Source organism: Trachinotus anak, unplaced genomic scaffold (genome assembly GCF_046630095.1).
Source record: "Trachinotus anak isolate AG129_WGS33_773 ecotype Australia unplaced genomic scaffold, CSIRO_AGI_Tana_v1 ptg000016l, whole genome shotgun sequence".
NCBI lineage: Eukaryota > Metazoa > Chordata > Actinopteri > Carangiformes > Carangidae > Trachinotus > Trachinotus anak.
Window position 1 is genome coordinate 16,062,524 of NW_027273867.1, and position 22,913 is coordinate 16,085,436.

Below are 22,913 nucleotides of genomic sequence, written 5' to 3' on the forward strand. Positions count from 1 at the left end.
AATCTAAAGTCTTCACACGTGCACAGTTCAGAACAGAGTCTATATTTGGAACTTGTTTCTCAGTTGCTTATAAAGCCACTGTTTTATCTCCTTTGATAAGACTAAGAGGATCGGCTGAGGCTCTGCATATTAACCCGTCTTTCTTTGGTCATCGCAGAACTACTGATTTTATGTTTCCACTACAAGGTGCTGCCCTTGAGATTTAAATATAGGTTAAAAAAAGAAAAAAAAAACATCAAAGGAGCTGAAATGGATGCAGAGGAAGAGCTTTCATATCCCAGGATACCTGTTCAGTGGTTTACCTGGCCCAGTGTGGTCCCGACCACATCCTCATGCAGTTCTAACTTTGTTTGGACTACAGACAGAAAATTAACACACCAGCCATTTGAGAACTTGAGTGCGTCATTATCTGAAAAGGGATATCTGCTGTTTGAAAGGGAAAAAAAAGAGATTGCTGGCACGAGGAGTAAAGCACATTATGAGTCATTACTGAAATTGTGAGTCATTTTAAAGACCCTCCCATCTTACAACAGTGATGTTTTTCAGGATCTAAACATGTTTTTGAAAAAGTGGTTGATGATTTCCAGGTAGACATTTGGGATGAAGTTGTCATGACATACAGTAAACACACACACAAGCACAACAATCAGTAATATATTCGGATATTTTCTCCAGGCTGTCAAATCCTAACTGTGGAATTACACTGTGCGCGCGCGCGCGCACACACACACACACACACACACACACACACACACACACACACACACACACGCACGCACACACACACACGCTTCCGGTTATTACATGATTAGCCACATAATAGCATTAGCTATTAGAGCTGAGAGAAAGTAAGAATGTTCTCTTCAAAAATGAAAGAAAGAAAATGAAAATCTGGAGGGCGACCTCCTCATTAGCAGCATTCACAACAGGAAAAGAAAGGGGAAGAAAAGAGTTTTCTTTTTGTTTAAGAGTGAGTGTGGCTCTAAATATTTTCCCTGTGGATCTGTGACTCACTCGAGCTGCTGCTTATTCATTTACTCATTCACTGTCTTCCCTGCCCCTCTGTTTTTCTCCTTATCCTGCCCTTTTTTCTTTATTTCTCCACCATGACTTATCTCATTTTTTTTTCATTCCCGACTCTCTCTTTTACTCACTGTTACAACTCCCATTTCTACATCTCATGTCCATCACCTTTAAGTTCTCCGTCTCACTTTTCCTCCCTCTCTCTTCCCCATCAATCCATCACTGAGCTCTCTGTCATATTCATATGCTTCTTCTGTCTGTTTTTCCAACTGTCATTGTGGCTGAGACGACCTCCCCCCTCCCCACCACCACAGCCACTGCCTCCTGCGCTCCGACCCCCCTCTATGAATGCGTGTGGTCCGGTCCGACTATAGACCGTTACATTGTCCCAGACAGGTTGGACTGCGGCACTAGCCAGCAGACACGGGGGGGGGTGGAGGAGGTGGGGATGGAGAGCGGGGGTTCCTAGGGAATGTTTGTTTTTCTGTTTCCAATTTGGTCCAGCCCGAGGAACTCCACACTCCGCTCTGTCTCAAACACACCATTCATGACGGCCTGACGTACATGATTACACACAAATACCCACTCACTACCCCTCCCTCGCTCTCACACACACACGCACAGTCACAGACATGTATGCATGTACCCATACATATGAAAGCGCTCTCATTGACACCTAACCACACAGTACACGCACGCTGTACACGCACGCTCACGACCACGCACACGCCACTCACATTCATTCTCAATCTCAATCATCTTCACCATGACACGCAAGCCCTCTAATTTATCTTTGTTCTCATCTTTTATTGTTTTCTGATTTGTTATTGCTAATGCCGTTTCAGATGACACGGTGGTCAAACTAATTATGCCCGTTTCTTCCTCGTCTTTCAGTGATTTTTCCCCTCCGTCCCTGGGAAAAATGATTGTCTTTGAAAGGCCTTTTTGATGTGTCTCACTGCATTTTTCGACATTATGTAGACAGAGTTAAGCTCCATGTTCCACCAATTAGAGCACAGAGAGCACATTGTTTCATACTCAGCCCAACTCAACTGTTCCATCTGAAAAGGATTATTTTAGTCAGTTTTGTTGTTTGGATTTCAAATACAAAACGCTGATGTTTGCATGTACTAATAAAACTATCTTGTATCAATACAAGCAAACAGACTGGCCGACAGACAGACAGATAGAAGAGCTTCTTCTGATGCCTGTTGGTTTGTTTTTATGTGTCATGTAGACCGAGTCTGATTTCCACATTCCATCAGATACACATTGGACAAACAGGAAGCTACACTGTTTTTTTTGTTTGTTTTTTTTAATTCAAAAGCTGCATCTGAAAATTATAGGATGGTTCTCTTGTTTTGATTGTTTGTGTTTTAAACAGGCAGACAGAAAATCAGATAACACATGCGGGCAGACACGATTGGCAAGCAGATTTTTATAAAGGTTATAACATTTTGGGTTAACTTTGACAAATCACCGCAGAGGAATAAAATATTTAACTGTACAGCAAATTCCATCTGAAAATGGCACGATTTCACTCGTTCGTCCCCCACTGTACTGATGTTTCAAACATGTTTCAAACACAATAAAAGTATGTTTGCATATTTTTGTTTCATATAAAAAAACATCTTAAAGTTCTCAGTTGGTTGTAATTGTCATTTATGTTTTGCATGGTAATAGGATAATTAAATTGATGTTACAGCACAACTAAGTCTGCCCTGGATACACAGGCAGAAAAGCTGAAGTAGGTCTCTTTCATTCAGTTGTTGACTCATCACTACTGCAACATGCACTTCACATGAAAAGCTGAAAAGGAGGCAAAAGAGTGGGCAAACACAACAGGAAACGGAGATACATCTGTTCCTCATTCCTCCTTTAAATATACTATGAAATTACCAGAAGCCTTGAAAATGTTCCCAAAATGAGCCTGAAATTGATGTTATGAGTTCAAAAAAGTTGAACTTTGCTTTCATTAACTACATTTTCGCCCCACCTTTGTGAAGAGCCAGTCTGTTGTTATTACATTGTCCCCCCAAGGTGCGATACAGATGCCAAGTCAAATGAGTTAGCGAGAACTCCTCTGTGAGCATGGCTTTCTGTTAAATCAACTGATGGAGCAGCAAAAAAATTAAACAGTAAGGTTTTCATCCCTCAGCTGGAAAAAACTAACGTGATAGCTCCCGGCGGAGGACGTGTCAGAAAACAGGCCCCACTATGAGCGGCTGAGGAGCAGCTGACACTAACTGCTGATGTCCGTGTCAAAGCGGTGTGCTGACGACTGTCTACAGTTACATATCGAATATTTCACTGTCCCTAATGAATTCCTTTTGTCTGATGACTTAAACCTCACAGAGTCACAGTCGATCATCTGAGATTTAGACTGCAACAATTTCTACAATTAATCCATCATTTCAAGCCACTTTTCAAGCAAAAATTCCAACAATACACCTGTTCCAACTTCTCCACTGTGAGTTTTGGATGGTGTTTTTTCTGGAAAAACAAACAGTACGGAGACATCAACTTGAAATCTGGAAAAATAATTAACAGATTAATCAATCATGAAAGCAATCATTAGATGCAGCCCTTAATTAAAGATATTAGCCCATTAGCTGTCAGTTACCTAATCAAGTGAGCTTTGGAAAGTTTTAGAAGCTATATTTGCAATCATATCACATATATATACACATACATACACATATATATAGATATATATGTATGTATGTATGTGTATATATATACACACACACACACACATACATATATATACACACATATATATACATATATATACATATACATACACACACACACACACACACACACACACACACACACATATACATACATATATATATATATATATATATACACACACATATATACATACATATATATATATATATATATATATATATATATATATATATATATATATATATATATATATATATGATATGTGAAACCAACATTGTCTACCTACATTTGCTGGGCTGGTGTGTTGTTAAGTTGCTAAGTTGCTCTGCCTGTAAAGTGGTGTAGGCGGCTGCTATCTGTGCAGAAGCAGAGACGATTAACAATAGAACTAAGCAGAAACTCATTCAAACTCAAGTTTGTCATAAGACAGGAACACACTGTCATAACACGATCATGCCAGCCTTTTCACTCTCCTGTGAACATCAGTCAGTAACCTTGATCAACCAGATCTTTCAGCTGCTGAGGTTAAACCTGAGGGAGTGGCCTGTCTGTTCATTACAGTAACCAACGCCCAGAGCTTTCAACTTTTGCTGTGACACAGACGCACGTGCAACTTACTGACACACTACCACTTCCCTGTAAAAGATATGTTCCTCTTAGTGTCTAAGTAAAGTCAAATCAGGAATGATATCAGTCCACTTCATAATCTGCACCTCTGAAACAGTGCTGTTTTACAGTATATTCACTCAAATAAACTGCACACACACAGACACACACACATACACATGCAATGGAACAAATAAATCTCTAAAGGATTTGTGAACTAGGAAAGATAAGTTTTGGGAGTGTTAGCCAAAAGTAGCTGCTGCTGCAGCTGTTGAAGAGGACAAACTTACCAAACACAGTCAAGACAATGTCTGCATTAGCCTGTGGACGGTGTTAATGTCCCACCTTGATGTATGATAGAAGCAGGAAACCAGGAGCTGCATAAATCAACATGGGACTGTTGATTTTGACCTTGCTCTCCACAGCTAAAACTCTCATACATCAAAAATGATGGAGAACAAACTCTGCTTCAGTGGTAGTTGTAGGCGTAATGGAAGGAACTAGTAGCTGCATAAATCAACATGTTGATTGTTGACTCTTGCCGAGCTGTCTTTTTCCCCAAAATACGGAAAACAAACTGTAGCTCTGCCAGAAACACACACACACACACAGACACATCTCACCCGCCTGCCCAAGTCTGCAAGACATATCTGATTATTTTAAACACGCACACCCATGTATGCATTCATACGCCCCATGGATGTGTGTGTGTGTGTGTGTGTGTGTCATGGTTCGGTTTCTCTGTCTGGGTAAGCTCAAACATTACGTCAGGCAGACACGCACATCCACAGAAAGAAACAGGCTGATACACAAGGCCATGCACACACTTCTACAGACTCATAACTCATCACAACTCACTCTCATGTACACAACCAGTCAAAAGTTTGAGCACACCCCCATTTTTCCAGCTTTTATTGAAATTTAAGCAGTACAAGTCCAGTCAATAACCTTAAATGGTCCAAAGGTCCAAAGCGGTTAAGGTCACCAGAAACTGAAAAACCATGCGAGTTTCAGAGAAAACAGGAGGAAGGCGGTGGTGAACTTACAGCTTTCCTGCAGCAATGGGAGTAAATGAAGCCTTGAACGTTAATGGAAACTACTCCTACAGGTGATGACTTCCAAGCCCTCTGTACAAAGACAGTGTTTGAACCAACTGTGATACTCCACCCTCTGATGCTTTGTTAGGATAACACTGTCCTGCAGGTACTCTATCTTGCAATGAGAATGGAGAGAAAAAAATAAGTAAGAAAGGAAGACAGGCTGGTTGGTCAGGGGTTCATCCTACAGCAAGATAATGACCCAAAACATTAGAAGCAAAGAGCCAGACGGTGGCTTCACATGATGGAAGAGCAGCACAGTCTCCAGACTGGAGCTGGTTTGGGAAGAACTGGACAGAGGGTGAAAGCAAAGCAACCTACACGCGCAACACATTTGTGGGAACTTCTGCAACAGTGTTGGGATGAACTTTCTGAACAATATCTCATTTCCGTTGTAGAAAGAACAACAGGAGCGTGCTCAGTCAAAAATTTAGATTCCGTGTTTTTTTAAATCTGCAATTCTTTATTCATACTGTGCTTAAACTTCACAAACACTGAGGCATTGAATTATGTAAATTTAAATAACAGCTGGAAAAATTGAGGTGTTCTAAAAGTTTTGACCAGTAGCGTATTTACACACACTCATATACACACACACACACTTTCCACTCCTGGAGAATCGGACGTTTCCTGCGAGCGGCCGGCCCGACGGGAAAAATGTCTGGACAAACTTAAGATGCACGCGCGCGCACACACGTACACGTAAAGACACACAACGGAACATTTTCAACCCACAATGTTGACTTTATATTCCTTTCCAGAGCCCTTCCATCGGCACGCTGGCCAAGTGAAGCAGCGTTGAACACTATCGGGAAGCAAGACTGGGAGGTTTCAGGGCCTCGGTGATGTCAGTGCAGGGCTGGGCTCCATTCAAAAACTGGACTTTAATCAAAATTCAAAGCCAAATACGATCATACTATCACAGTGAGTCACTGCACAATTTTCACAGCAATAAAAGGGCTTTAATACTTCTCAGTGTCACAGTCAAAGATACTTGTAATGCATAAGAGCTATTAACTTTCATTTGATTTGATTCTTCTGTAAAGCTCGAAAACTGATCTTGTGGCTGATGCAAAAGCATCTCGCACGTTCCCAGACTGTGGGAGGGAATGGTTTCTATGATGGTTATTGCAAAGAGACAGAGAAACTGAATTAATGCCCCAGAGACATATCATTCCTTGCATAATCATGGTTGATAAATCAGCTTCCACAAACCGCATTTTAAAGCACACCTGCAGGAAAATTCAACAGCCTATTTTAACCGTGAACTCTCTCTCTCTCTCTCTTTCCTTTTTTCTTTTTTTTTTTTTGCATTTTTTTCAGGATCAATAAAATCAATTCCTCCCTGAACTGATCAGCAGGTGTATGAGGAGAGTATGCACATTAACAGGCAAGTCATCTGATACAGTTTGGACTCACTGATTGGTCAAAGCAAACTGGTCATCACATGGAGAGCAGCAGACTGGGGAATGTGGTTTCGAGCTCCTAATTAAAATATTAACAAAGCTCAAACTGTAGCTGTCAAACTGCCGCTGTGTGCTCAGATCCTGTCTACATGTTAAATCTATTGAAAGGGATTTCCTCTAGTTTTTGGTGGTACAGCAACACATTAATGACCGTACACATTACAGTGATTGATGGTCTGTAGTGAGTCTTAACAACACTGCGGTGCCCCAAACATTTGTGTGCTACTTTTTCAATCACTGCTGCTAACTCATCTGGTATGATCTGTCACATCTCACTCCAAATGCTGTTTTTCTTCGCTCTCTTTTCTTTCCATATTTCCCTCTCTCCCATCTCCTTTTATTTTCACTGGTAAAATTGAACGCTGTCAAAGCTGTCTTCCTCTTAGGTATTATTCAGGGGAGACTTTTTACATTCTCACAACTTTTTGAGGCATTTTGCTTCATAACCCCACATGTATAGTCTAAATGACGCTGTTGGCCCATGGAGCAATGTAACTGGAATAAAACCAGAATATGTTTGAAGAACAAAGCAAGAAGCACTTGTTTTATCTTATCCTTCAAGACATGACTCCAATTTTAAAGCTGCTTTAAGTGCCTGGCAAGATAAATCCAGAGTATTCTCCTGCTTCGCAGCTTGCCAAACTAATCCTGAACGTTTTTATTATTTGAAAAACAAAAACAGGTTTTATCTTATCTCGCAGCAAGCGCATCCCTTGAGGTTTTATTTAAATGTGGTAAAGAAGAATAAAGTGCACGTCAAGTATGTGAGAGTGCACCTTTCTTATGTTGAAAACAGGCCCAAAAGTTGTGCACGTCCAAGCACCTGAAAAAACACAAAACCAATCACAGCGCTGACACTAAACTGACATTTTTAAGATGGGATGGGAATTTAATCTAATCTTTGAACTCACTCACTAACTCGTCTAAAAGAGCGAGAGAGAGACAGAGAGGGAGAGAGAGAGAGAGAGAGAGAGAGAGAGAGAGAGAGGGAGAGAAAGAGAGAGAGAGAGAGGGAGAGAAAGAAACAGCACTGGAGAGAGTGAGAGAGGTTCTCACGGCTAGGTGAAATCAGCCTCTAAACAAAAGGGAGAAGACAACTTGTGTGTGAAGCACTAAAAAGCCCAAAAGCCGTGTTGCAGAACAAACGCCATGCACCCCACTGTGCTATTCCACACACTGCAACACACACACACACAAGCACACTCACACACACAGGCCCTAAGTAAATTTAACTGTCAGCCGTAAAGTTTTCGACTATAGAAAGTGATCTTTTGCCCCCTTTTCTCTCTCCACTTTTCCTCCTCCCACTCCTGTGTCTATGTAAATTAGTTCCTCATCTGTCCTTCCATCCGTCCTTCCTTCCTTCCTTCCTTCCTTCCTTCCTTAAGCACTTCCTCTGAAGGAAATTAGGAAATTCTTAGTTTTAGACTCTTTCCATCTTTGCCCATCTCTATAACACACGCATTCACTACCTTTCCTTATCCTTTATTCTGCTTCCTGTGACATCCATCCATCCTTCCCTCTCTTTCTTTTTCTGTCTCACCACTCCACAGACCAACACTGACCACAGACACCCCCCACTCCTTATCTCCGCCCTCCCTCCTCTTCAGAAATAAGAAACAAACCTTTCCTCTTCCCTCTTTTTCATCCATTCTTCCTTAAACCCCCCCCCCCCATACCCACACACACACACACACACTTCTGACTGTGGGCCTCTGACACCCCCCCACAAAAGTCTCAAAGACCCCCAGATGTGTGCCCCCTTAATTTCCATTTCAAAAAAGAACCACCTCCCTCCCTCCCTCCATCATCCATCTATCCATGCATCCACTTCCACACACACACACACACACACACACAGACACACACACACACAGATCAGCAAGTGGACTTTTTCCTTTTTTCATGAGACACAAAAAAAAACATGCTGACCATGACAAATATCACTTATCTGATCCTTAAAAGAGGAGTGCTGCACTGCTTAGCATAGTATCAATACCAGCAGACAACTTCCCCTTTCAGTGACTTTTTTTTTTTTTTTAAATATGCTGACAATCAAAATTATTATTTATCCGTGAGAAGGAACCTGCTGATGGAAACAGATTTCATGAATCTCTGTGGTCTTCAAATTTTTGTTCAGGACCCAGAGGTGAGGCTGAGGAGACAATCACTCTAAGATACTTGGACAGTGTTATATAAAGTATGGGTTTTTGATGCACTACTTACATAATAATCTGGAAAAACAAGGCTTGATTAATTAAAATATTCATCAAAAAGTTCCTGAAAACAATATTATGACTCTGACTCTCTAATTTAGTGTGTTTGATCATTTTCCTTCAGATAAACTGAGCCTTTGACTTCGACTGTTTTTCCTGAAAAAAAATATTGCCTAAAGTATCAAAACTCTTGAATATGTTAAATAAATAATACTTGGCCACAAGCCATGATTTTCTGTTTATTGTTCCATACAAAGATTTAATATAAGAGGATCACTGTGAGGCAGGAGAATCAGAGGTGAGAATCAGATTAGGGCGACAACAAAAGACTAATTAATGTGACAATTATTTTCTGGATTCACTGGTCTGTAAAATGTCACAAAATAGTGAAAAATGCCCGTCACAGTTTCCCAAAGCTCCGGGTTTGGAAAACTGTCACATCTGTCACAAGAAAACCATAAAAGATTCACATTTGAGAAGCTGACAGAGGGGATTGGTAAATTGATAGTGGGGCCTATGTTTCTGATTATTTTCTGTCCGTTATCACCTAAAGCTCTAAATGAGATTCCGCTGATACTCTCCAGCCCTGGTTGCAAGACACAAGAAGAATATCCTCTGCAGTTTGTTTGTTGGAAAACAATTTCATGCTAAAAGTTAAGAGCTAGTGACAGCTCAACACAGGACTGAAGGTTTCCAAAAGTGATCTGATCACTATTCATTCACTATACATTCAACAGTGTCTGCTGGCCAGGGAGACCGTCATTGGCATTAAACTGCAGACTGGCTTCTACTGAAATTCATGAGAGCAATAAAGAAAATCTAAGCAAGCCAACCTACTCAAGGTTGTGGCTTTCTGCCCAAAGTCAACTCTTTCATTTTACGTCAAAGAATTTCCTGCATCATATATGATACACACACACAGTTCTTGTACCAGGACAAAATACTACACCTTAAAAAAAATGCTCCACCTTTAAAAATGCTGTGTAAGTGAAAATTAAATGCTGTTAGAGAGGAGGAATCCCTGCTTCTTTATAAGTTTATGTGGTTTGAAGTGAAGCCCTGAGGGCATCAGCTCCAACTGTCTGCAGGGCCGTACCCTCTAAAGCCCAAGGCTGCTACTGCAGGATTATCAAACAGTGTGAGTAAACCAAGCCCAGCTCCATCTCGCAGAGAACAGGTGAGACAGTTTGCTGGAACAAACTGTATCTCACTGATTCCTTCAGATTTGGGCACAAATGTCAATCTGGACCCGAGGGAAGTAGGAAGGGTGTCATATCTCCCCCTGCTTTCTTTCTGCTGCCTCCCTGTTATGGAGCAGCCAGCCAGGATTACATGAATCATGAATAACACAACAAGCCAGACTGGCCATTAATCAATTACAGTTACTAGATCCATGCTTAATCTTTATTCTAATATTTTTTCAACAGTCCACACAGCCAAAGGCGCACACACAAAAAAAAAAGTGTATCCGCTTGGATGAAAAAAAAAAGAAAAAGAATGTACTTGTTAGTCATTTAAATCATAGTTTTAATTTGACGGGACGCCATAAAAAGTCTGCCCCTTATTACACAGACACACAAACACACAGACGAAGGCTCACACTGACAGACACATGCATGCATGCACACAGAGTGAGGACAAAGACTACTTTGAAAAGTTACTCAGCCACCAGATGTTTTAGCCAGATCCCAGACTACAATACTAATGGGGCTGTACATGTGCACGTGTGTGTCTGTGTGTGTGCAAGAGCTTTTTTTATTTTTTTTTTTCTCGTGGGGTGGGGTGGGGGAGTGGGGGCAATGCTTTTTAAAGCAGCAAAAATGAGTCCCCTTCCACAGCAAGTATATAGTAATAACAAGGCTGCATGTAAATTCTCAGAAATTAAACAAATTGCTTTAAATTTCACAATCTTGTCACGCACGCACACACACACACACACACAAACACAATCCACATAAAATCCGCATAAAAAAGGGCAATTTAATAAAACGCTGTTAAAACACATCAGAGTTGACAGGATTAGTTTTGCATGCACATATACAAACACACCCTTCCATGAAATAAAGAGCTATTAGCTAGAGATAATGCTGCATGACTGCAAGACATGCACTGGGCCAAAGGCATGTTTGCTACAGAAACGTGCGCCACATCAAACCTCGGAAGAAATGTTATTGTGGCTGAGAAAGATCACAATAGCAAACAAGTGTCAGCTTGTGTTTACACTTGAAATGAAAGCTAATTGCTATCTGAGCAGGTAAATGGGAGTATTTTGACAGTGGTTCCGCTATGATCAAGCATGCGCCGCTCTAACAGTCCTGTCTTGCATTACAGTAAGAATAAGAGAGACAGATTTAAAGATAAAGAATCAGAAAGAGGTAAAACGGCACCTGATGAGAAAAAGGAAAAAGTGAGAAAGCAACAAATTTGTCAGCTAAAAAATCTAACTGTGTGTGTGTGTGTGTGTGTAGTTTCTTGGTTTGACAACTGACAGAATTGACAGTTAACCTCCACTACAGAAATAAACTATCAGTGAGTCAAATCAATCATAACCAAGCAGCAAATGACTGAGATCTGACCTCAACACAGGGAGATAAGTGCTGACAGACTGTTACGATAACTGATAACCATCTATCAACAATGCTCGACTGTCTGGAAATGAATGTTCTCCAACACTGCAACACTGACTGTCTAACCATGAGAAGAAGTGGGGCATTTCTGATTTAATAAGACAGACAGGAAGGGGTGCCGTATTAATGAAACGTATTGAACAGCACAGGCTTCAAACCACATGTGAACAGATAACGACCATATCAGAAGTAGCCTCGAAGCAATCAACCGGAAAAACTGATAGTAGCTTTACTGAAAGCTGCTGTTACACCAAGTACAGTTCTTTTAACCCTCATCTGCTGTGCATATTCTAACTTGTTGAAAGGAAACATCTTGAAACCTGGGAAAGTGCAAAATGCTTGATCTTACGGTTTTCTATTGCAACACAACAGGTGGATGTGTTGATTCACAGTGGTTCACATAAAATCAATTGATTTACTCTCAGTCAGAACAACTTTTAGCCAAGTAGCTTTCTCAATTTAAAAAAAAAAAAACCAAAAAAAAAACCTGCCACTTCTACCCGAGAAAAGTCTCACTGAATTAAGCATACAGTACTTGCGGTTCAGTACTCTCTCCATCTGCGTGTTTCACTGCCTTTTCAGCCTCAACACAAAGAAACTTACAACATAAATCACATCCAAATTCATGCCACTTACGCCGCTGTCACATTTTCCGTAGAAATTTTCGCTGCCTGTGTGCTAGGTATTGTGTGAAAACTCTAAGAAATTACAGAGGGAGTCATGCTCATGGGAACAGAGTATACAAATGTGCTCGTAACACCACGAGTTTAAATCCATTTTTACAGATTGCAGTGCATGTCGCAGTCACTCTCTGTAATCTCTTCTTTATCTCTGCATTACTGTACTGTCTATATCAGATATAGCACCAGGGTAGAATAAGTAGGTGAGTCTACATTGGCTTATATATATATATATATATATATATATATATATATATATATATATATATATATATATATATAAAATTTTCATTTAGAAAATCATCATATTGTCCATTTATTCCTTTCTTTTTCTCTCCCAATCATTTTTGAAATACATGCCATAAGCATTTTAACATACTCTGTAATTTCTTAGCACAAACACTCAGGCTTATATCACAGATACAGTGAAACACTGGTAACAACGAAATCCCAATTATAAAGATACAAATGTGATAGAGTTTGTAAGAAGAAAGAAAGAGGGGGGAAAAAAAAGCTGACAAAAACAAATTCAAACTCCAAACTGGATTATCTTGCTCTTGGCTCTTTTTTTACACTGTAAAAAAAATAAATGACATCAGGCGACTTTTTCTGAAGGTGGAACAACAAATGTAAAAAGCAAATAAGACAAAGGGGAAAAAAATGCTGTTTTGTATATGGAGAAATGCCAGTTAATAACATACAATAGTAAAAAAAATTTAAAAAAATACATAAATTAAATAAATACATAAATGAAATTCTAGTTGTACCCATAAGGTTGTGATGTGACAGCTGGAAGTTATTTTTGGTCCACTCTACTAACGACAATCTCATAAAATATCATTGCTATGAGAAAAAGTGACATTGGAGCTCATTCAAATTCATTATGCAGGGATTAAAACTTTTAAAAGGGCAATTCACCAATAATTCATCTCAACCACAAATATTAATTCTGTTTTAGTGATTTTTGCTGCAGGTTTCGGTTTAATATGTACTGTCACACGCTATTGTAATTGGACTTTGCCTTTTCATGTGGAGTCATGTTTTCAAAAGGTGAAGTTATTAAGTGGAAAGATTTATTGACTCTTATCACAACAAGTCCCACAATGCCAGGAGACAACATAAATCAAACTTATTGTTACTGCACCATCAGAGTGTAAATAGGCTGACAGGCTATATTTACAGAGTCTCAATAAAAAGCCATTTACTATCATGCTACAACGCAGAGTTAATACAAATAACCCAGGGCTTGCAAACTTTTCTTATTAACATCTCTGTGACACCAACATTTAAAACACATTTAACTCTGTTTTATTCACACAAACCTCACAAACTTCTGAGAACAAATGCACTCTGTCTAGTTTTTTAAGATAGTCACTGACAACTGTTTATGGGAAAGCCACATTTCTTTCCTAATGATATACAGCCATCAGCAGTTGAGCTCTTTCTTTTTTCTTTGTTCCCTTGAAAAACCTTTCAAACCTGGGACAACACCTGCAGCACAGCTTGGAGAAACACGAGCAGCGACTCAAAGCCACACAACCTTTAGGACAAGTGGAACATGTGCAACTTAGATCTGTGTGATTAAAGCAGAAGTTCAAATTTGTCTAACATAGTAGAAGGTGAGGAAAAACTACTGCCGTGTAGCAAATGTGACAAAAATCTTTCCATAAGACTAAGTTGCAATTCACCTGAAATGAGTAAATGAGCACTGAATAATTTTCAATTCGGACACTGAAAGTTAAATGAACTCAGCACTGAAGGAAATCATTCACTGTGTTTTAGTCAAGGTCAAAACTCACATGAACAGTGATTGATAACTGAACGTCTGCGTACACAGGAAGCATCACAAGTACACTGCTGAGTCAAAGCAGTCAGAACTTGCGACTCATAACACATCGCATAACAAAGCCAGCAGCTTTCTCAGACAGTTAATGACAGCGCTCATTAACTCACTCAGGAGCCTAAGCTGCGTTCAATGAAGATCAGAAACTTTTTTTTCCAAATCGATCTGCGACTATAAAATACAGCATATGCCTCTTTGGACACATTATTATCTACTGTGTATTTGATGGATTTAACAGATATTCATACACAGTCACTTACAAGGAGCAAGCTGGTGTTGTAGTCGTTTGAACAACACAACCTTTTGGTAACAGGAGAGTCTCTATAACCACAAGGCTATACTGCTGCCTGTGTCACCACCTTCTGCTGCTATAGGCCGAACTCCACTCTGCCACCACTTTATCAGTCTGCACTGTATCGTGACAGAAGGATTATTTACTCTCTCAGATCAAAGGAAGAAAAATTGTCCCATATTTAGGATTTGTATGTCCCCAAAAAGCCCAAAAAAAAACCGAGGGGGGAAAAAGAATCATTTCACCCTAAACCAGGACCATGTGCTCGTTATCTGAAGCAGGCTGTCTAAAAGACAGACTTGAAAGTCTAAAATAGACCAAAGACATTAGAGACAAACTCAAGCCTAAACAAGGCTGTACTAACCACAGACAGAGAGTGGGGATGACATTTTGGGCATTTAGCAGACGCTCTTTTCCAGACCGACTTCCAGTAACTGCAACAGGAGAATAAGCTCAAATCCCTGTATCACCAACGTTACAAGCAGCTAATACAGAGCAGTGAAAGAGCCAAAACAATGTGCCCAGGCAGTAAAATAAGTTAAAAACAATTGTGTCCTAGGGATATGAGCAAAACAAGAGAGCGGGTAATAAAGAAGTGCTAGCTACACAGCTATGAGCCAGGAGAGCCAGAAGCCTCGCAAAAAGGTTTTTTCTTTAAATAAACTATCCGTGACAAATGGATGTTTTCCTTTATCTGAACTGCAGGCAGGGTTGAGATGAATAACGGCTGATTGCTCTAATAGATGCTATCTTTTCCTGCTTATTGGAAACAGTGCGAGTTAGGACAGTTCACGTTTATAAATAAATAGGATTAGAAATTAAAAATAAATTGGAGTTTTGTGTCTACATAAAGAAAAGTACTTTAAAACTCTGAATATAATCCCCTCTGATCTTCTTATGTTTAAACAATATGGCATCTGCTATATTATTAAGATTGACTAAATACAGACTTTATTAAGGTACGAGTGGAATTTGGAGCTACGCAGATGTTAAGTAAATGTCACCTGTGAACACTTAGACTATAATATCTGAGCAAGGCTTTCCATGTCTAATTATCTGACACCTCCAAATACACAAAAGAAAGAGACAAAAGTAGAACTCATAATTGAAATAAAACACTAAAACCAAAGTTTTGATGTGATTAAAACAGCTGCTCCTGGTTAAACTCCAGTCACTCCAGTAGTTCATTTCTAAACTTCACTCTTAATTCTTCAGCTCAACAGATTCTTTAGAGGGGAATCAACTGTTTTTCATTTTCGATGTGCTGGGCAAGAGGTTTGTGAATGAGATTTCCTTATTTGATAGCATGTTAATATGCCATCTGCGCACGGAGTACCTGTTTGTAAGACAGCAACAACAGATGAACTAAAGTCAGTCCTTGTGTCAAACATTTTGACCAGATGAAACGGGACACAGCGCTCTGAGAGAGGACACGCATCAGGCCGGACCAGAGAGAGAGAGAGAGACAGCAGCAACTGAGCAGGAATTATTCCATGCTTTCCCCGTTTCTAGAGATAGATTTCTGCAGGTAATGTAAAGCAGATTAAATACATCACTACACCAAATAATTCTACTGCATCATATAGAGTAGGAAAAGTAGAAGTTTTGCAAAACTTTTACAAAGTTCAATCAATCCTGTAAAGTTTTTTTTTTCTGTTGATGAATGGCTTCTTATCTGATTATTGACTTTACTGTGTCAAATTCACAGTCCCATCAGGTTTTCACAACTTCTTTAGGTCTTGACTCACTACTTGCAAAAATGTCTGTGCTCCAAACTTTATATCATGAGTATTTTAACTACAGTTTTAAAAAGGAAAACCTTGCCTCTAAATTAATCAATTTCCCGAAAGCAGTCTATATACATAAAGGAAACTCTTAGATAATTACCCACTGTGATAAGTACAGTTAAAGGCTTTTAAAGAAAATTATGGAGCATAACATTTCCATGGCTCATTCTTTTCAAATCCCTCCATGAATGAATCCACCAATCAAATCACTACAATTTTCCCCAAAAAGCCGCTTGAACTGGGTTGAAGTCTCTCTTTCCGCTCCATCTCAAACTGGCCTTTTTCCCTTTTAACACAGTACTACTTTGAAACGACCAAAGACAAATGCATGGCAGCCCACAAAATCACTACAGTTGTTCCTCATGTCTTACAGAACATCAAACCATCAATAAAACACAGGAGATACATTCCAGCTAGTTGAACAGGACATTTCTGACTTTCCTCACTCCATGTGTTCTCTCTCCCTCACTCGTTCTGTTTCTCTCTCTCTCTCTCTCTCTCTCCCAAAACTTTCTCTCTTCCCAGTTCCACCGCAGAGACTTCACATATTGCAGCCATATGAGTAAGCCATGGCTGTCTCCACAGCTCATACAGAGACACACACGCACACAGACAGGAAAAAGTGCTGTGCTCTCTCCCACTCTGTCTTACACACACATACAGGAAAGACTTTTACAAGCAGAGGTTCTCTTTAGGAAGTCGTCAACTGTTTTGACGTTTAATAGCAGCTACGAACAAGGCCGTAAGATACAATAATATCCAGTGTCTGGAAAGAGGAAAATTTAAAAGTTGTAGAGCTAGATTGATACACTGTTAGATCTTTTTTTTTTTTTTTTGGGAAATTTTATAGAAACTTGTTAAAAGTATATTAAAGTTTAACAAAGGCCTATTACATGCGTGATATCTTTGGAAATATGTACATGTTATTTGGACATTCAACAATTCATAGTTAAGAGCAACTATACGCAAGACTGGAGTGTGTCGTATCTAACACAACATTAACAGACAGGACAGATTACCAAGGCAGCAAAACACTGTCAAAAACTATTTCCACCAAAATGAAATTGTCTGTTAAAAAGCACTTGATCCTGACTTACTTACAAAGTGCTGTGATGAGAATCAAACTACTGAAATGACATCATCCATGTCAGATTACAATAAAATGAAAAGGCAAGAGAAAAACTTGATCACATCTATCAGACTTTGTGGAACTGTTGAGAAATATGTCAGCTTTATGTATGCAAAGCGTTGGAAAGCAGATGTTAAAACTGTCAGAAAAAGTTACACATGGATCTGAATACATCACATAAATATAACTTCAACAGAAACAAATATTCAAAAGCGTCTGTGGTAAAACTTCAGTGACTTGATTCAACTCTGACAGCATTTTTGTGACTTCGGAAATTGTCTTCTTTTCACAGAAATCAAATTTGTCATGAGCATAAATCTTACAGAAGACTGATTACTTACACTCCTGTCTGTTCTTCATGTGAAATTCTGTGAGGTTATGTGCTCATAAAAATATTCTACGTTTATAGCCACTGATTTAGATTTGTCTTAGAACACTGCCTTTAAACTAAAAAGTAAACGAAACCTTAAAACTTTCATAAATCATTGCGTTCATTTGTATTTTTACTCAAATGTTCCCCACAGTTTTATGATTTAAAGAGATGCGTGTGTAAATGTTCCCTGCCTCTGTGGCCAAGCACACAAAACTTGCAAAAGGACTATTCGTAAGTGAAAAACTTTTAAGCAAACACAGGAAGGCATAACTTTAAGTACATGTTTAAGATACCAAATTAAAATTCATGGTACGAACTTACTTTTACTTTTTAAAGCGCTTTTGAAAAGTCTGTGCAATAGTTTGTCGTGATAACTGCTTGACACTGAAATGCCGTGACACCAGCGATGCTTCATATTTAAAGGACTGTAGTAGTAGACTCCAAATATTTCACAACCAGACAAAATTGTCCAATGGATAAAATATTGAATTAATAACAAAGCAAAACAGAAAGTGTCAGCTTTTCAGAGAGCTGTGAACAAGTGTGGGGGTCACAGTGAAGACTCACAGACCTGCTCTGCTTTTTAAAAAATTCTGAGGTTATCTGCTGAATAAAAGTCGGTCCACACATAGGCAGTTCTTTGGGGGCCAGAGCTGGAGCACTGTGAAGGACTATGTAAAATGCTTCCTAGCAGTGTGTGCCTCATTGTGCTGGCTTCACATACTCTGCTCTCCCCTCAGAGTTGTCATGCCTACCCAGCTCCCTTATCTCAAAGGAACATCACAGTTTCTTACGACAGAGAGAGAGAGAGAGAGAGAGAGAAGGGGTGGGGGGGAACTTTTTCAAAGTCGAGTGGAAATGCAACTCGGGCTTCCCGGCATCACTCGTGAAAAGTTCAGCAACAACAACAAATAAATAAACGAGCGATATTTGAGCTGCTAAGTACTTCTTTTTTCTTCTAAGTTGATAAGGGAGGATGTTTTTACGACAATTCGCATCCACCATGCGCTCTCGGGGGCTTCCTAACAATGAAAGAGGTGCAAAAACAGCGCCATATCGGCTGTAAACTCCCCAATAAACACAGCCCCTTTGATCCAGAGTTACACTACTTCTCCACTTTTAGCCCGGATAAACTACAAGCATCTAACTGTGTTCAGCTTTCGGCACAAACCTCTTTCCCCTCTCTATCTCTCTGTGCGACGTGCGTCATCCGGAGCACCGAGAAATCTGAACTTGAGTATCAAGTTTGCAAGTCAGGATAGTAAAGGAAAAGTTATCAATGAAAATGACAAAAAAAAAAAAAAAGTAAGTCACAGAAGAGGCAGGAGAGCTACACTGTGGCGACAAAATCACTCCAAGTCACCGGCTTCTCGCAGCTCAGTCAGGATGCCACTTATCGTAAATTAGTGTCCAAAAAAAAAAAAAAAAAAAAAAAAAACAAGAAAAAAAAAAGAAAACAAGAAACAAAACTTACAGAAAACACAAACCTACTTGTGGCGACTAAGTCACTCCACGTCCCCTTGCTGCTGGCTTCAAACTCAGTCTTAAAATCAAAGCAGTAGCCGTCCCCAGTAGCCCCCCAAATTTGTATTTGTGTAGCGTTTGGGTGTCCTAACCTAAATGTAAATTGCCATGTGAATTCAAAGCGGTGCTGCTCCTTTCCTCCCCCTCATTCAGCAGATCCCTCTTTCCTCACCGACGCTGCTCAGGCCGTTAGTTACATAAGACGCAAACCGACTGCTGCCCGTCGTAAAACTCCCAACGGCGAACAGAGCAATATTTTGTCTCCCAAACGCAGCATTGATAGCCCGGCTTCCTTTTAAGACCAACAAATTTCATCTTCCCACTTGTCCGAGAGCATGCAATTCGCCATCTACTACTCCAAACCGACCATCGCCGATGCGTTGTGTTTTTTTTTTTTTTTTGTTTTTTGTGCCGTTTACTATGCCACTGCACCAACTAGTAGAGAGGGCTGTATGCATGGTGTGCATTTGTGTTGCTGGTGTTTCTTTTGGTGCTGCTTACCTGTTGATCAAAATAAGCATTAGCCTCTTTGCTCTCTGTGTGTGTCTCTTTCAGCAGCCTGTTAAGATGGTGGCTGGCTGGCTGGCTGGCTGGTTCGTCCCTTTGAGGGGTTTTTGTTTGTTGATGATGTCGGACGGGGTGACTGTGTCTTGGCTGTCTCTTTTTTTTCTTTGGTCTGAGAGGGAAAGAGAGATAGTTAAGGCTACACGGCAACACATTAGACTAGGCAAATACCGACTGATTAATGAGTGAGTTTGGCTCTGGTGATGTTGCAATATTCCGATGTTATAGTATGTTATTCAGCCGCCCGGAGCCCGGATTTGCTGGCCACAGCAAACCAAAGCAGAGCAGCTCGTTATCTGTTATTTTTTTGTTCAGACTAGTGTTACCGCTTTGCTGTGACAGGACCTCTCTGCCTGTCTCTCTGTAGGCTGTGGGCATTACGTCAGAGGAGGAAGACACAGCAGCTCTATTAATATCAAGAAGCCACCCGAAGACTGACTCTTAAAGAGACAAACACTGTAATCTCACTTATTTACAGAAGTTCATACAAAACCAAATCAACTTCACTGAAATAAAGAACCCTTAACTGTTAAAGAGACAAACACTGTAAATCTCACTTATTCACATAGTTATTACTAAACCGAATCAACTTCACTTAAGTCAAGGAATCTAACTCTTAAGGTGACTAACACTGTAATCTCACTTATTTACAGAAGTGAATACTAAACCAAATCAGCTACACTAAAATCAAGAACTCTGACTCTTAAAAGTGACTAACACTGTAATATCACTTCATCTACACTAACATCAAGAACTCCTAACTCTTAAGTAGACAAACTGTAATCTCACTCATTTTCAAAGTTAACACTAAACCAAATCAACTTCATTAAAATAAAGAACTCTGACTCTTAAAGATACAAACACTCAGTATCTCTTATATTAATTGTTATCAACTCACATCAAAACAAGTCTGATTTTTAAAGTAACATATACTGTTATGTCAGTATCACCTTAATGAACCAAGTCAACTACTCAGCCAAAATCAAAACACCTCACTCTTAAAGAGACAGCCATTATCAAACCACACCAACTAGTCAGATAAAATCAAAAAGTCAGATTTTTAACGTATCACATTCTGTTATCTCAGTATCACATTAATGAACCAAATCAACCGCTCAGCTAAATCAAAAGAGCCGACTCTTAAAGTGACACACACATCAACTAGTCAGATAAAATCAACAAATCAGAAGTGGTTATCACAGTATCACCTACTTACATAGATAATAAAAATCAAGGCAACTGACTCATTGCTTGATGCACAGTGATGTTACTTATTCTTACGTATTTACACAGTTAATACCAAACCAGTAAAAATACATTAAAATAAAGAAGAGTGAACCTGAAAGTGTCGGAAAATATAATCTGATTTATTATTATAATTTAGTACATCGTTACTAAACTCCACAATAAAAATCAAGACAGTTTACCCAATTGACACAGATTTTAGTCTGACTTAAAACTGCTGATTAAAGCTGCGCTGTTGAGTTTTCATCGTGGACACTTTTTGGTTTACATTTGGCATTTCTCGACATAACACATTAATGTTTATAATGCAGGACATCCATATACCTTTATAAGCCTAAAGGGGAAGAGTTTATTTTATTTTTTTTTTTTTTATTTTTTTTTTTTTAACTTGCAATTATTTGATTGATTGTAGTCTTCTTGTCCTCTTTGACTGGTGTATTGCTGGCTTATGTTGCATTACCATTACCAACAGTTGATATGCACAAGCATGCTATGCAGTTATAACAACTGTAATATCACTATCTATGGCATTCACATACCACTGATCATCTAGATAGCTTTGAATTAGACATACCGTACTCAATTTATTTTGTTACCGCAGGTGGAAATAGTATTGGCATACTTTATTCAGGCAGCAATAATAGCATGTTAACATACTCCATTACAAGTAAAATTCCTGAATTCAAATGTGCAGAGGTATTAGCAACAAAATGTAATTAAATATCAGAACTAAAAGTCCTCATTCTGAACAGTGCCCCCTACAGATTGTTCAATTACAAAAAGTTACAGATGATGATGCAATATCTTATGCAATTTAGAGTAATCCTATATTCTTGCAGTGCACAAACTTTAGGAAGAGCAAGACAAACAGCGTTCCCCGTTTGCACTAAAATTATGAATTTATTTGACCATCTAATTTTTTTGGTTTTGTTTTACATTTACAGGATATTCACACAGGTAAATATTTACTGGTAGAATTTAGGAAGGCAATTTAATGAACTCATAAAATAAACCACATGCAAATATTTTGCTTCGGTATTCGCAAGCATTTAAAATGTAAATCAATCTTACACAGCCTCGGCATACATGGGAAACTCAAGTTAAGCTCTCATAGGAGGTCAAAACTCATATCTTAAATCAAAACCTCAGGCAATATAAAATAAAAAAAAATGAATTTAATCTTAAATTTGACTTCCTTGTACACAGTAAGATCAGAGGTCCATACATATTAATAACTCTTATCAGTGCCTATTTAACCACAGGGCACCACAGGGCAAATGAAAACTGCTTCGGCATGATCAAAATCTCAATCAGTAAATGAATTTCTAAGATGATAATTTACCTTGTCATGAGAAGTTAGGATATGCAGCGGGAACCTCTGTAGATACAGCATGGCTAATGTAACAACTTCTATTGTCTGCTATTACATCACTCCTGATGTTCTATTATCTCCGATGCTGCAGACTGCAGAACTTCTAGTTACATATTATCATTTAATAGATGCCTTTATTCAAGCCATCTTACAGTGTCATGCGTGCATCAGATGTTTAGCGTGGGTGGTCAAATGGAAACCATGCAACATAAAGACAAGATGAAGGCTAGTGATGTAAAAAAATATGTTGTTCTGTGATTTAGTATTGTGTATTCACTCAGGCAGGCCTTCAGATTTTTTTTATGGTGGCTATAATGCAGAAATAATCAAAGACTAGTTTAGAGGAATGTTGTGGGGAACTGGGTGACATAA

At 39.2% G+C, this 22,913-nt stretch overlaps 1 protein-coding gene across 7 annotated transcripts in view; it reads right to left on the minus strand.

Annotated features, from left to right (window-relative positions):
* The window catches only part of trps1 (trichorhinophalangeal syndrome I), a 253,550-nt gene that overhangs the window by 96,580 nt on the left and 134,057 nt on the right, over positions 1-22,913 (minus strand). The window contains exons 1-2 of one of the 7 annotated variants that reach the window (XM_071500020.1): positions 20,251-20,306; positions 19,328-20,036 (exon numbers count right to left, since the gene is read on the minus strand). The exons of 1 other annotated variant lie outside the window; for it this stretch is intronic. The gene's annotated coding sequence lies outside the window, so the exon portion shown is untranslated. Of the gene's footprint in view, positions 1-19,323; positions 20,307-22,913 lie in introns of those variants that run through there. 5 more of the 7 variants (XM_071500022.1, XM_071500021.1, XM_071500023.1 and 2 more) reach the window with 5 other exon arrangements.